Here is a 14,907-nt window from a genome sequence, read left to right as displayed (position 1 = left end):
GTGGTATTTGCATCAGCATGACTCAAATAGATGAAGATTCTACCAGTACTGCCATTTTTTTGTTTCTAGTTTTAAGTCACGATTTTATGATAATGAAGTAAAATTTAAAAATGCATAATTTTTTTGTCACAAAATTTCTCTATAATTAGGGAAACTGGACACTATTAGGTAAACATGTTTAAATTCTTGTTAATGCAAATATCAAATCAGCCAATCACATGGCAGCAACTGATTGGATTTAGACATGGTCAAGACAACCCAAAGTTCAAGTTGAGAATTACAATGTGAAATAAAGATTATTTAATTGACTTTGAAAAACCATACCTTGGTGGTATGTAGAAGAGCATCCACGAGTGCACAACATGTTTAACCTTGAGGAAACTAGGTGCTATTTCTGTCAGCTAAGACCAGAAGCTGAGGTTACATTTGGGTTCTGGCTCACCACAATTAGACAGTAAAAAACTGAAAAATGTTTCCTGGTCTGACTAGTTTTGATTTTTGCTTTATATTTGGATGGTAGGGTCAGCATCTGATGTAAAGATGGAAGCGTGTATCCATTCTGCCTAGTGGTGTAATGGTGCGGGTTACAGTTGGCCCTTTAGCACCAACTGAGCATCATATAAACACCATAGCATTTTGTTGCTGGCCATCCCCTAATGACCAAATCATCTCAAAGAGTGATTTTGAACATGACAGTGAGTTCATTGTATTAAAATAGAATAGAATAGAATTCAACTTTATTGTCATTGCACATGCACAGGTACAGGGCAACAAAATGCAGTTTGCATCCATCCAGAAGTGCTTTAGTGATATAGATATATTACAATATATATTAGCAATAATATAGATATGTAAGTATATTACAGAAATGGGTCTATTATGGTATGTTATAATGTACACGGTATGAAGTATTTTGTGAATATTCTATAACTATAAGTATGTACAGGCTGTAAGCTATGTACAGGATATGAACAGGATATAAATATGAAAAACTATACAGAATATGAAATAACTTTACAGAAATCTGAGATATACAGCTATACAGAAATGGGAACTATGCAAGTTGTAAACAGTTGTAGGGTTAAAAATTATCGTATGTACAGAATGATTATTTACACAGAGCTATACAGTAGTGCAGTTAAGATAATTGAGGGTGTGGATAATTTCTACAGAGGCTATATAAAGTGCTAGTGGTCTCCACAGTCACCAGATCTCAATTAATTACAGCACCCGTGAGTTGTGGTAGAACAGGAGAGTCAAATCATGGATGTGCAAATCTGTACTAACTGTGTGATGCTATCATATCAATGTGGACCCAAATCTCTGAGGAATCTTTCCAGCACCTTACTTGCTCTATACTGACGGAGATATAGGCAGCCAACCCAGGTGTACCTAATGAAGTGGCCATTGAATGTAAACATCACAGTTGAATAGTTTATTCTGTTTACGATGGGGACCTGCAAAAAATGGTCAAATTCTGTAAATGCTTCAGTGCTTCCGTTGTGCTGTTTTAAAGTGTCAAAGGTTTTCATGAAATCAAAGTGCCATTGGAAAAATCTCCGATTTTATTAAGTTTGCTCATGATAAAAAGAAAAAAAAATATTAGATCAAACTTCTGAGTGTATGAAAAGAAAATATAATCACATACTGAGTGATTACTATCTATAAAATCATTTCTTTTTTAAAAGCTGTGTAGCTCTTGGGGATTGATGCTATGGCGCACACAGACATTGACATGTGTCTCTTCACCGCTCAGTTCAGCTGTTCTCAACTTCTGGCTGATTTTTCCAGTTTAGGTCCTAATGTCACTGGGCTGCCGGCTGCACTCTGCAAACACACAGGAAAGCACCCACCCACCCATACATACACACACTGACCCTCTGTTTTCAAAGCACAAGTGTGAAAACTCTCGAGTGTCGTGAACCTCGTTGAGAAGGTGTAGTGGTTGGAGTCTGTGTTTGGGTTCCAGGACACGTGACTCGAGGCTTTGTTTGACTGTGTAATGCAGCGAGATAATGGATAGTAATGTGACCAGTGACCAGTCGACCGACTGACTCAGAATCACACAATGAATTCTGTGTGTTCATTTAAGGTCATCAGCTTACTTTAGCATTGCTGCCATTCTGTTTTGTTTTCCTCAAACCTCTGCAGGTACAAATTCCTTGAATGGTAAATAATTTATCTACAGTAATTGCCTGAATTATATTTTACATGCTTTCAAGGTGTATTATATGCAGTGTACTGTGTTTACAAAGATAGGAGGACGAGTAATTGAAATTCTAAATGAAGTTTTACAGTAAAGTTAGCATACTTTAAAAAATCACATTTTCATACAGAGTGGTCTTAGGAACATATCTTCTTACACACACACACACACACACACACACACACACACACACACACACACACACACACACACACACACACACACACACACACACACACACACAGTTATGTTTTCATATCTTAGTGGGGACATCTAATTGACATAATGCTTTCCCTATCCACTTACCCTAACCCTAACTATCAAAAATGAATGAATAACCCTAACCTTTAGCCCAACCCTAACCATAAGCTAATTGTAACCCTGACACTAAAACCACATTTTGAGTCTCAAAAATGCCTTTAAACTCAAGGGCACAGGCATTTTGTCGCCATAAGGCCTGGTGGTCACCACAAGTATAGTAACGTTCCAGTTTTTGGTTTCCACAAAGATTTAACAACATTTTTTAAAGTCAGTTGTAATGGGTTTTTTTTCATCTTTGAAATTAAGGTCATTGCCTTACACATTTTGAACCCTTGATTTGTGCTCAATTTTGAAGACACAGTTTAAGCAATAGGGAGACGAAGTACTCTGAGAGGAAGAGAAACTTTATGCGTGCACTTGTACAGACACGCAACACATTCCCGTTCCCCGATCAAGCCAATTAATGTCACTGGATGAGTCCCGCGCAATGCGCAGAATAGCTATTAGAGTTTGTGTTATGTTGCTGGTGTTGCCATTTCCCCCCGCATTGCTCTCTGTAGGCCTGTAATTTGTGCAGCAAGTGTAAGTTATGGATTCTTCCACAGACGGAAAAAAGGGGAGGAGCCTGAGCAACCACCGTTTACATAAAATAAGTGCCCTGCAGCTGTGCTCCACTTATCTTTTTAATTGCAGGCGAAAGCATTTTACTGATGATGCATTATGTTCACCTCTATGTCAAAATTTCCACCGTGACTCATAAAAAATATCACCTGCAATCATCGTCAAATGGATTTTTTTTTAGCCACCAAAGTTAAAATGTTCTGTTCTGTAGTTGAATTGATGCACATTAAAAACAGCGTACATCTAGACCTGTTTGCTTATGCAACTATGACGACCCAGTAAAAATGTTTTCAAGTGTATCCATGAGCCATGAAAGTGGTTCATGATCACTATCCTAAAACTGGAGGAGTTAAATGGAGTTCAACATCTCATCATTTTTTTTTCAACCTTTGGATGTTCCGTGTTCCTGCGTGGGTTTTTTCCTAGGTGCTCCAGTTTCCTTCCACAGTCCAAACACACAGTGAATGAACAAATGGATTAATTGTTGATTCTAAATTGGCCGTGGGAGGAGATGAGGAAAAGGATGTCTTACACTCCGTTAGTCCTATGATAGACTGGCAACTCATATATGGTGTACCTCGCCTTCGCTATCCTGGACCGTAAAGCTGTTAACAAAATAGAGTCTGAGATAGAGAACTGTGATATTTCTGTGCATTCGAAAGGCAAAGGTAATTTAATTAGTACTTAAAGTACTGTAGATTTGGTTGTCTTACTGTTGCGGTTTTGAAAATTCAGGCCTGAAATCTGGCACTTTAATTTTCCACCTGTCTGAATATACCTTCAATATTTCATGACTGATGATGTAGAGAGACAGGTGCTGATGCAGTCAGAACTAAAATAAATATGTTTTTAGGAGGTACATGACTTCCGTGTTCCATGCAAATGGTTTGCTCAAGCGTAATGTTTAGATGTTAAGAAATACCACAACGTTTGAGTGATTGTGAACAGTCTGTGATCTCTTGGGAGAGAGTAAATAACATGCACCACTGACGCTCCTGGAGAAGCGTGCTATTCTAAGAATCAGGATAAAGGAGGGGCTGTGGGCACAGATCTGGGTTCAACCAGTCCAGCGACCATCGTCATGTCATCAAATGTTGTCACTTCAGCACCTCTAAGCAGCCCTGACTGTGCCTATGACGTAGGGTGAAGCAACATCGGGCTAATATATGATAACACAAGCTGACTGTGAATGATTTAGATAAATTTTTGAAAAATAACCAACACATCAGCAGCTAATGTTTACAATGATGGAGCCTCTGTCTATGGGGCTGTAGCTTTAGCAACTTAGTAACTTTGTAACAACTTATTAGATAGATAGCTAGAAAATGTAGCTAACGTCTGTAAGTACACCTCTGTAAGTATAAACTGGTATTTTTCTGCCACACCTTTAATCTCCTGTTAGCTGGAATCCTCTTTTGTAAAGCCACTTGTAAAGAAGTCCAGCCTACATCCGGCTGCTAGTGTTACAGATTGGTTTCTAATCTCCTGTTTCTTTATTGAAAAAACCAACAAACAACAACAACAACAAAACCCCCAAAAAACGAGGCAGTCCGGGAGAAGGTTACCTGGCCACTTTGCTTACAACAGCAAACATGATCAAAATCAGTCTAGTCTTTTTTTGGCTTGACAAGAAACCCCCCCCCCAAAAAAAACAAAAAAAAACCAGCTTTGGTTCAAGTTATTAATGACTTTAGAATTAAACTGACGGGTGTAGTTCTTTTAGATTTGCTACATCAGATACTATCCACTACAATATTTGAATTAGAAGATTTGGGAGTTGGGTTGCCCATCTGGATCTTATTTTCTCCTTCTGACAGGTAACATTTGACAAGAATGCTTTGGAAACAGTTATTTTGGTAATTTGTTATTGCAATCTGTTTTTGTTTTTAAAAATAGCATTCGAATATTTATTGCTGTTAGAATAACTGAATATGACTAACAGTCAAGTCAGACATCAGCTAAAGTAAAAAACGAACAAAGCTTTTATCGAGCATGTTGACAGTCAAGTCAACGCAAGCGTAGGTGGCTCGCTCGATTAGTAAAGTGCATCCATAATTCAAGGAAAAAAGAGATATTATTGAAGGATGTTAATTTTAGCTAACATAAAACAGGCTTAAAACAAAAAGTAATTACAGAGAAAACTGAATAACGGACTCCACAGAGGTTCTTTTAGTACAGCCGAATAGGATGAAACAGCACACACTTGTCACTCAGAGTCGTCAGGCCCTTAATTGTTGATGTAATTACTCCGTATTCACTCACTTTAGGAGACAGGCTCAAGTGGATATATAAGGAACTATAACTTTTGGTAGTTTCATGTGGGCCACATTTTTTTTTGCCCCAGTAGATGGAGATGGATCAATCCAAGTATCAGTGGTATCAATATCAGCACTGGTATAGGTTTTAGATCGATACAAGTGCAGGATCGATACTGTGTTTCGATCTTCTAAGTTCAGTCTGTAACCCACTAAATTGTGTTAAATATATTATATTTGGGAAATGAAAAAAGCCACAAACATACACGTTGAACACTCTTGTGTGATGACTGTGATGTCTATTTTATTTATAGCTTTTAGCACATTTAAACAACACAAGATGACCCAAAGTACTTTAGAGACGTGAAACTTCCAGCCAATGAAAAGCTAAGGATGTTTATCAATAGGGGGTGGTTCACCTCCACTGCACTGAAAGGGAACTAATTTCAAAAAGAGGTCAACCTCCCATCAAACAGCTCCACCGTTAGTGTTATTTTATGTGATAAAGTTTAAATTGCACTGCTGTCGATTGTTTTCAGCAAAGTGCAAGAAAGTGAAAATAAAAGATCAAGCGTCGACAGGTTCGAGAAAATACAGTTTAGAGTACCCTATACAAAGCCATAATCCTTGTACTGTGTACAGCCTGACTCTTAAACTACACCTGACTTTGTATAAGTAAATGTAACTGATCCTCTTACAAATAATGCCCAGACTTGTATGAGCTTCACCTTTGTTTGCTCAAATACTGCTCCTTGAATTTAAGAGCTTTTCAAGCATATGTAATTGCTGGGCTTTCAGAAGGCTTCACTCATCTGCAGCAAAGGATGAAAAGGAACGAATTAGAGAAATAGCAATATACTTCTCTCATGACTTGAGTGCCTTTGCATCACCATGGAAACTGAGTTCTACCTGATAGTGAGACAATCAAATTAATCTTCTTGTGTTTTGCAAACCCAAAGAGTAATCTCACAGTTTCTAAAGGTCTGCTGGAGCTGACCGTAAGCACTGCTGCTAAAAGCAAATTTGTTTCACTGGCTTTTTCCTCCCTTTCATTCTGCAAGCAGCTGTGATCCGATATTATGCTGCCCACCACATGAGTTTGCAGACAACAGGGTGCAAAGAACGTGCACATGAATGGTGGTTACTTCATTGAGTAGTTGGAGATGTCCAGCATGTCGCCTGCAGTTTTTTAATCTAACAATTTACTGTGACTGCTGCTCTCAGAAAGAGAAAAGATAGTCACTGAAAACCACTCTGTGGATGCCTGACAGTGACTTGAACCTGCAGCGGTAGGAACTGTTTGGTTTATAGCAGCAGCAACTTATATACTGCTACTAAAAATAGTATAGTAAGTTATTGCTGTTACTATGTTAAATTACTGTGACTAAAAAGTGCTTTAAATGCTTGATCTATCTATCTATCTATCTATCTATCTATCTATCTATCTATCTATCTATCTATCTATCTATCTATCTATCTATCTATCTATCTATCTATCTATCGCTTGATGATCATCATTCATGACTTTGTGGATTGCGGCGTGTTGCAAACACACACCTACACATGACATTTATAATTTTCTGTGTATCTGGACATTCAGCCTAAATGCCAGCAAGCTTCCCCTGACTGAGAACATACATTTGCATATAAATGTTCCTGATAATAACAGCGGGTAAATATAAAGCATTAACATTAAATAAAAAATTAAAACTTTTTTAAGTGAACAACACATTGTTCTTTGTACCTCTATTATAAAAACAAACACACACACGCACACAAAAACAACATCATTTGTGTGATTTTCGTGAGGTGAAGCCTGAACACCCCTCTGAAAGAGCAGTTTTAAGTTTTTTCCCACACACCAGCACCTAACTGGTTCACGAGAAGTGCATAAGGCAGTTTACATGCTTAAAGTTTTTTTGACACTAATCTGCGTTCATCAGAATTGTTGTTGGGTTTTTTTCCATGAAACCATTCCCTTTGACTCCGGCTCTTCCCTAAGCTACTCTCCCTCTGCCTCTGTGAGCCTTCCACAAAATCAGTCTGTAGATTAAAGAACACACAGCGCTGCTGCATGCTGATCCACAGCTGTGTTTGCATTTCCCAAAGTGTGCCATTGAAAAATTAGATGTAAATGAAAGCTATAGATTGTATTCACTGAGTACCTGATCAGACACACGCACGTGTTCACACACTCGCACTTATTGAAAAGTTCTACTGCCTGCTTTGCTGTCTCATTGATCTTAAGTAAGCCTTTTATCTCTTGCCTGTGTTCTCCCCTCTGAAACTAATCTGTGCTGTGTGTCTGCTCAGCATCAGCTCTTATTATTTTGACATATCTGCCCTGGGATTGAGAGTTTTTGTGAAGCATATTTACTTTTTTTTATTATTTACGTAACTTCTCAGAATGTAACATTCCTCACTGACTGCTGATATTATGTTAATGGCTTTTTGTTATTTGTTGAGACTCATCCGATTCCAGTGGAAACTCCTGCTCTTGTGCTAAAAGTCGAAGGAAGAAAAGAAATTAAGATAAAAAGCTTGAAAACAGAATGCTCTGTCTGTCTTTTCCCACCAAGCAGAGAAACCCGTAAGACAAAACAAACCTCTCGCATGCAGTCACACGATAGCAGAGCAAACACGTGCGTCGCAGCAGCAGATGTACACCCACAGTCGGAGTGTACGGTATGTCAAGTCAAATATGCTAATGCACCAGGGGGGTGTTTAGTTGCTTTATTCTCAAAAGGTTTACACATTGTTCATCACATTTACAGCATTTCACGTTTTTTTAAGCGTAGTATAATAAAAATGTTAAAAAAGTTCCAACCCTATATACAAGTCCCCCTAAATCCAGTGTCCAAGCAAGACTCAACATCATCCACTGCACATTAGCTTAGAGTACATATCACTACACATTTACTGTGAGCTGAATGTAATATGGAAATAAAAAATGATAACATAACATTATGACTTTTAACAGACAAGCAAATAATTCTATGCAGTATTTGAGTAAATGTGACTGTGGCGGTGTGACATACAAACCTTCCTTTTCACAGTCAGCATCAAACTGCCAGTAAAACAAGAGTGAAAATGAAGCTGGATTTTCTGCAATGTGGAGATTTTTCTGCCTGTGAATTCACCTGTTCATGTTTTCTGGAATAATTAGATACTTGTGATAAAAGTTATTCAGTCTGCTCCTGCCGAATGCTCAAGTGTACTGTGCCTCTGCTTCACATGACAAGGGAAAGAAAATGCTGTGCTGCCATCAAGTGGGGAGTTTTCAGCAATCAGTGCTGTGATTTTTTAAATGAAGACATTCAGCACTTCATTAGTCCAGATTTAAGCTAAACGGTGATTTTACAATCCTTCTCTCAAGATAAAGATTTGCTAAGAATTTCAAAAATTCTCTTTTTGAGCTTCCGGGGCACGACCACCTGCAACTTATAGCTGTTCACATTAAAAATGAGTCATATAAAATTCTGAAATGGACACTTTTGTTCCATTAACAATACATAATAAGATTCACTATGATGATTCCCACCATTATATACATCGACTGCACCAAATTTCCTGACCCTGAATTTGCTTTGTGAGATCCAGGAGTTTCCGGTTGACCGAGAGTCGTGGAGATGTCCTCTGGAGAACTTGTGGAAGACTCTGTAAAGACAAAAGGCTCTTAGAATGAATAAAAAGAAATCACAAATTTGTTACCACCTATTTAAAGTGAGCTCACCTTGGACTGTAACAGTAGAGTTATTTTCTCGTGTTCCCACTTTGGAGCGTAGCTTGCACATGTATGATCCCTGATCAGCTGGGCTTACGTTGATGAGTTTCAGGACGAGTGAAGTCCCATTTATTACTTCACATCTGTTCTCAAGCACAGTGTTTCCATAATCATATTGACACATAGATTGATTTTTACTAGGAAATAACCAGGACAAGTGCTTAATACTTGATGAATCTAAGTTGGTTTCACATGTCAGTGTCACATTTTGTCCAAGCTGTGCTGTGATGTTGGGCAAAGTCTTCAACTCTATTTTCTGGTTGGCTGAAATACCAAAGAGAGAGAGAGGACATAGTGTTATCAGTTGTTCAAGTTACATACTTGAACGTTTTTAGTCATGTTTTAGCCAGTGTGTGAATGTGTGTGTGAATGGGTGGATGACTGGATATGTAAAGCGCTTTGGGGTCCTTAGGGACTAGCGCTATATAAATACAGGCCATTTACCATTTACCATGTTTTAGCTCAATATGCTAACAGGAGCAATGTTTTAATTAGTTAATAATTGTCATCCTTAAAAGAGTGCTTATTTATAATGAAAATATTTACTAGAAATAGTCTTCAGTGGGAATTCACTGTCTGGATTAGAGTTTAATTGGATTTCAGGAAAATGTATCAAAGTATTGCCTGGAAACAAGATTTAGGATTGTGACTTTGTAAATGCTAAATTTAAGCCACTTTCTTGTTTTAAGTTTGTACCAGGATAGCTAAGACCAGCAGGCTGTTAGCTTAGCTTAGCACAGATAAGGAACAGATACCTCTTTATTACATGTCCCTGTTAAAAGTAATAAAAACTATAAACTATAAAATAAGCAGCTGAAGGAATAGAGTTGTTGAATGGCTACTAAACACAACTGGATTTTCCTCGTTTTGATGCTAAGTTAATAAATCAGCTGCTGACTCTGAGTGCACAGGATGACAGAATGTGGGTTTTTTTCTGGTAATTTTAGTTTTATTTACTTTATTCTTTTGATTTTTGTTATTAATAGTTTTTAATTGTCTTTTAGCTGTTCCAAATACTGATTTTTGGTGATTTGTCATTCAGTAATTCTTTTTCTTTTCAGACACAGACTCTCCAAACATTTCCTTTGTGTATTAACTTATTTACTTGCGCTCATGTACTGCTAACAGGGACGTTGCTGAGTGCCCTCTGATGGACAAACATCAACACTCATAACATGGCTGAAGGGTGTTTCTCTCGTCTCATTCTCATTTTTTAAAATTTGAATTTATTAATTGTTAGTCGATAATGTGAAACAGATAATATCCACCCACTAAAAACTGTAAAAATAAATAAATAAAATGTCATGCTCTCGTTTTTGATTTTTTATCATTAAGCTGAGTTTTCATATTATTTATATTTTACATTATTTTGAATTGCTAATCTTGGAGTTATTTATATCTGGTTTCTTGTGTTTTTCTTGCATTTCAGTTTATAAGTCTAGTCTGCCCCTGGGTCTTCTCTGCTTGAGGTTTCTTATCTTTGTGTGTAATTCCCCTGGTATTTTCTGTTTTACTTTGTGCATTTGTGTATCTTACTTTTAATTTCACTTATGTTTTGTCTTTATGACTATATTGTGTCTAGTTTTCTTCCAGCTGTGTCCCCTTCCCCTGATTAGCCCTCATTGTGTTTAAATAGTCGTCTCTCTTCAGCCCTTGTCAGAGCATCAGCGTATCCATCCTTGCTTGATGTTTGTTTTGGCTCATTCTGGATTTCTGTTCTGGACTCCTGACAACCTGAATAGAGTTTTTCTTTGAATCCTGCATTCGAATCTTGTTCATCTGAAACCTAACATATTCATTATTGTCACTAAAAGGCACGATAGAGACTTTATGTTGATATTAGATCACAAAAATGTACTCGGCTGATGTCCCAGAGACACAATTTTACACTTAGTTTATTTATTTATTTATTTTTTGTTGTAATTGCAGAATATTACCATGTGTCAGACTAGCTTTGTTTAACTGTGTTTTATCGACATCAAGCTAAGCTTAACTAACTACTGTCAGTTCTTGAGGCTCTGCAGAAAAGTTGCATTCACTTATACTTCCAAGGATGCTACACATAATGTTACGATCCAGATTTTACAGGACATCGTAAAAACTGTCAGCCGTCAAGTTAGTTGCTAATCTGCAGATGATGCTCTTCTTCTCCCAGACATGGTTATCAAAATGCCTCCATATGCCAGGAAAGTATTTTCCGCAATATCAACAGCATGAATGGGATTAGGTTGATCACACCTTTGATAAATACCGTCCTCAGTTATTGGGTCATTTTTATTGTATTCACTGGCAAGAAGACCAGTTTGGTATAGTTTACCAGAAATACAGGAAACTGACTTAGAGACAAATATTATGGAGTAAAGTTTACTACCTCAGTTGGAGGTGGAAGGCTTTTATACTGTCTTTATACTGTTTCATGCATAATGGACCTTCCATGACCTTCCAAGCTATATAGTTTATGTCTTCCCTGTTTCCAACTATATCCATAATCACATACTGTGTATGCTACCATTGTATATAGTGTATTATCTTACTTTTTTCATTGATTGTACTTAATTGTATTTTTGTATTTCCTTCATATATCTGTACTTGAGCTGAGGTGACGCAAAAATTTCCCCGTTGTGGGATCAATAAAGTCTTATCTTATCTTAAAAAAAAAAAAAGTTCCCGTGAGAACTTCTTTTTAAGCACTGTTCAAAACTCAAAACAAAGACTTACCTTCTGCTGCAGCTAGCCAGAAAATAGAAACCAAGGCAGTAACATGTCTCCATTCAGTAAATAAGAAAGCCATCATTTTAACCTGCATGAAAATCAATGTTTTTTACATGAGAGGAATCAGATAAAAGCCAAGCACAGAGAGCTACTACATGGGCTAAAACAAGTCTATCTATACGTACCACCCTGCTGTCTTTGATCCACTGTAGATGTCTGTGGCGTTTAGTTTGACTCTGTTTTATGGTGTCAGAGCACACGGGCAGAATGAAGGAACACACAGTGCCTCATTCTCTGCTGTTAAGACACTTCAGCTTAGGGTATCATATTTACTCAGCAACATGAACAGACATGCCCTGCTCCAACAAACTGAGTTTTCTCTTCTTAAGAAAACAACCTAGGGAACAAATTTAATACTAACTCTTACAGTTAGTTTATTTAGTTTTCAGTCATCTTTTTTGAACTGGTTGGCTTTACCCTTCTTTTGTGATTCATTGATTGATTGATTGATAATATATCAAATCCCCACCTAATTGAGCAAATGCAGGAGTGCTTATGTGTTTATGTGTCCATCCATCCATCCATTTGCTCTCACTTATGCTTATCAGCTTCCCAGCTACCATGGGGCAAAAGGCGGGGGACAGGTCACTCTGGACAGCTCACCAGCTGGACGCAGAGCTATATCATGTTTTCCCCTAAACGTATCATTGGCTAATGGTATTTTCTTAAACTCACGTGTTTACTCGCCTTATAACTTTAATTATTAATGTTTGGAGGATATGTCAGAGGCAAAAGAAAATAAGCACAGGTATTACAATAAAAACAGTGAACCTTTTAAAAGCAGTCGAATCGCAGACTTGTAAACATCCAGTCTCACAACATCGTGTCTATCAATGCTTCATCGAGGAAGTTGTGATACTTGAAGGAAATATTTCCTACTTTTTTTTTAGTTTTTAGTTATTTTACTTTATTTCAATTTACTTAACTAAATGCTGTTTCACCTCTGGTTTTAGTTTCAGTTAATAATCTTGGTGATTACAAATAATTACGTTTAGGATGTACATGTATGTCACCAAGCATCAGACAAAAGAAACTCATATTTTCACAAGGTCTGATCTATCCAGAGACCTGATCTTGAATGATTGTTAATAACTTCTATCCTTTAGAAATGGAAATGACAGAGAAGACTATATGTGGCGTAACTATGTACACCACATATAGCGACTGGTGAACTGGACAGAGCAAAAGACAGTACAGTCAACACACCTTACTTTTTTTCTTCATAGCAGGAGACACTGTTTTGTTACAATCATGTGATTTAATTTAAGTTTGAAGGATTTTGTAATGTCTGTATCGCTATGACCCATTTAAATGTAAACCGTTATTCTCTGGAAGAAGAGTGAAGAAATGTGCCGGAAAACAAATGCATTTCAGGCGATTTTCACCACAGCGCTGACAAAGACTCATCATGTCTTTTTTCCTCAACATGTGGCAAGTGTCTTTGTTTTATTTTGAGATCAGGGTTTGTATTTGTCTAAATCCTTTTGAGCTTTCATAACTTGAGCTGGAATCTTGGCCACGAGATTCTAGTGTCAGCCATCATGGATGAGATGAGCAAAGTGCTATATTAATACATTCCATCTATTTAAATTAAGGACACGCATACATTTTTTTTAATGAAGTGAAAACGAATGTTTTAAAAGTTCAGTAAACAGAACACTTTGAGACAGGAAAGCAAACATGAGGGGAAGTTTCAGCCTTGAGCATATTCATTAATAACACCTATAAACTAGGTTTTTTTTGTATAGTTTCTGTGGATGAAGGTGCATTTAACCCAAACCAAAGGCCTTCATATTGGGAATTGAGAGCAGGATGAAGATGGGAGTTTGAGATTTTGGATTTGTTGTGATTTTAAAGGGACCACAGAGTCAAGGCACAGAGACAACACAGAACCGTAGCGTGCCCTTCCACATTGTGCTCTGGAGGGTCAGAGGTCAAGCCAAGCCCAGTGACTTGCGAGAGACTTTATGTTCCTGTATGCGATGATACACCTGACACTGGGCGGGAGAACAGTAACAGAGAAAAAGATGGCATGATGATCAGAGACAGCGAGGTCAATATAGTGCAGGTCGGAAGGGGCTATATCCTTCCAGTGTGTGATCTTTGGGGTCTTAAACATGGTGACCAATGCTAAAGCAGTCTAAGAGTGACATTTCTGCAGCAAAGGGTAGTTGTGAGAGTCAGTATAGATGTGAAATATAAAATTCACAAGGAGTGTGGAGGGCGTCAGACATACAAAGGTAAGCATCTCAGACAGCTTGGAGATGAAGACAGCTGGGGCTTTTGGGGGTGTTGCAGCAGAACGTCTTGCAGCTGCACAGACCCAGACAATGTAAAAGTGAGCTGACAGCAGAGACTCTGGAGTTATAATATAGAAAGGTTTTATTTTAATGGTTGTCATGCCAGTAAAGGAAGAACACTGGAAGCTAGTTAGCAAGCTAACCTGCTTACTAGAGCCTAACAAAGACAGGCTGTAGAAGGTGATGCAGAGTATCCAAAGGACTCACTTTTCATTTTTTCCACTTTGTTTCATGTTATAATAAAAAGGGTTAAGTTAAATATCATTTATCAGGCTTTTTTTTATTTAATACCAACCAAGTAGCAGCCTGTCTGATATTGTAATACCTTTACTCACTGATTCACAGCTACTTAATGAGCACTGGCATGTTTCAGCTCGCACTCACACCAAGGCAAAACGTATCCTCACCTGAATGAGTTTACCGATGTACTTAGAAAATCTAACTGAAAATTATAGCAAAGGCCTTAAAATTCCCTCTAATCATGGCAGCATACACCAAACATCCATAAACCAAAAGAGGAGAACAGTCAGTAACATGCATTATGCAATGGAGTTAATAGCAAATGCCAAAGAAGCAGCTTTTGTTGCAGATGCAGTGAACATGTTTGAGCAGAGAGAAGGAATTTTGGCTTTAAAGTTGTTTTTTGCCGAATCATGCCTTCATACAGTAAAGCACCATGCACCCAGTATTTTCGTCTCAATGTTTTTG

General features: G+C 37.7%; 1 long non-coding RNA gene across 1 annotated transcript; it reads right to left on the bottom strand.

Annotated features, from left to right (window-relative positions):
* Positions 1-8,066: 8,066 nt before the first annotated feature.
* On the bottom strand, positions 8,067-12,142 carry LOC308412017. The gene is made up of 4 exons (XR_013974516.1): positions 12,025-12,142; positions 11,846-11,927; positions 9,077-9,391; positions 8,067-9,000 (listed from the first exon to the last, which is right to left on the bottom strand). It is a non-coding gene; the product is annotated as an uncharacterized lncRNA (long non-coding RNA).
* Between the last annotated feature and the right edge of the window lie 2,765 nt (positions 12,143-14,907).

Source organism: Rhamphochromis sp. 'chilingali' (genome assembly GCF_963969265.1).
Source record: "Rhamphochromis sp. 'chilingali' genome assembly, chromosome: 15".
NCBI lineage: Eukaryota > Metazoa > Chordata > Actinopteri > Cichliformes > Cichlidae > Rhamphochromis > Rhamphochromis sp. 'chilingali'.
Note: the sequence above shows the minus strand (reverse complement) of the source record. Positions and strands in the feature narration are given on the sequence as shown.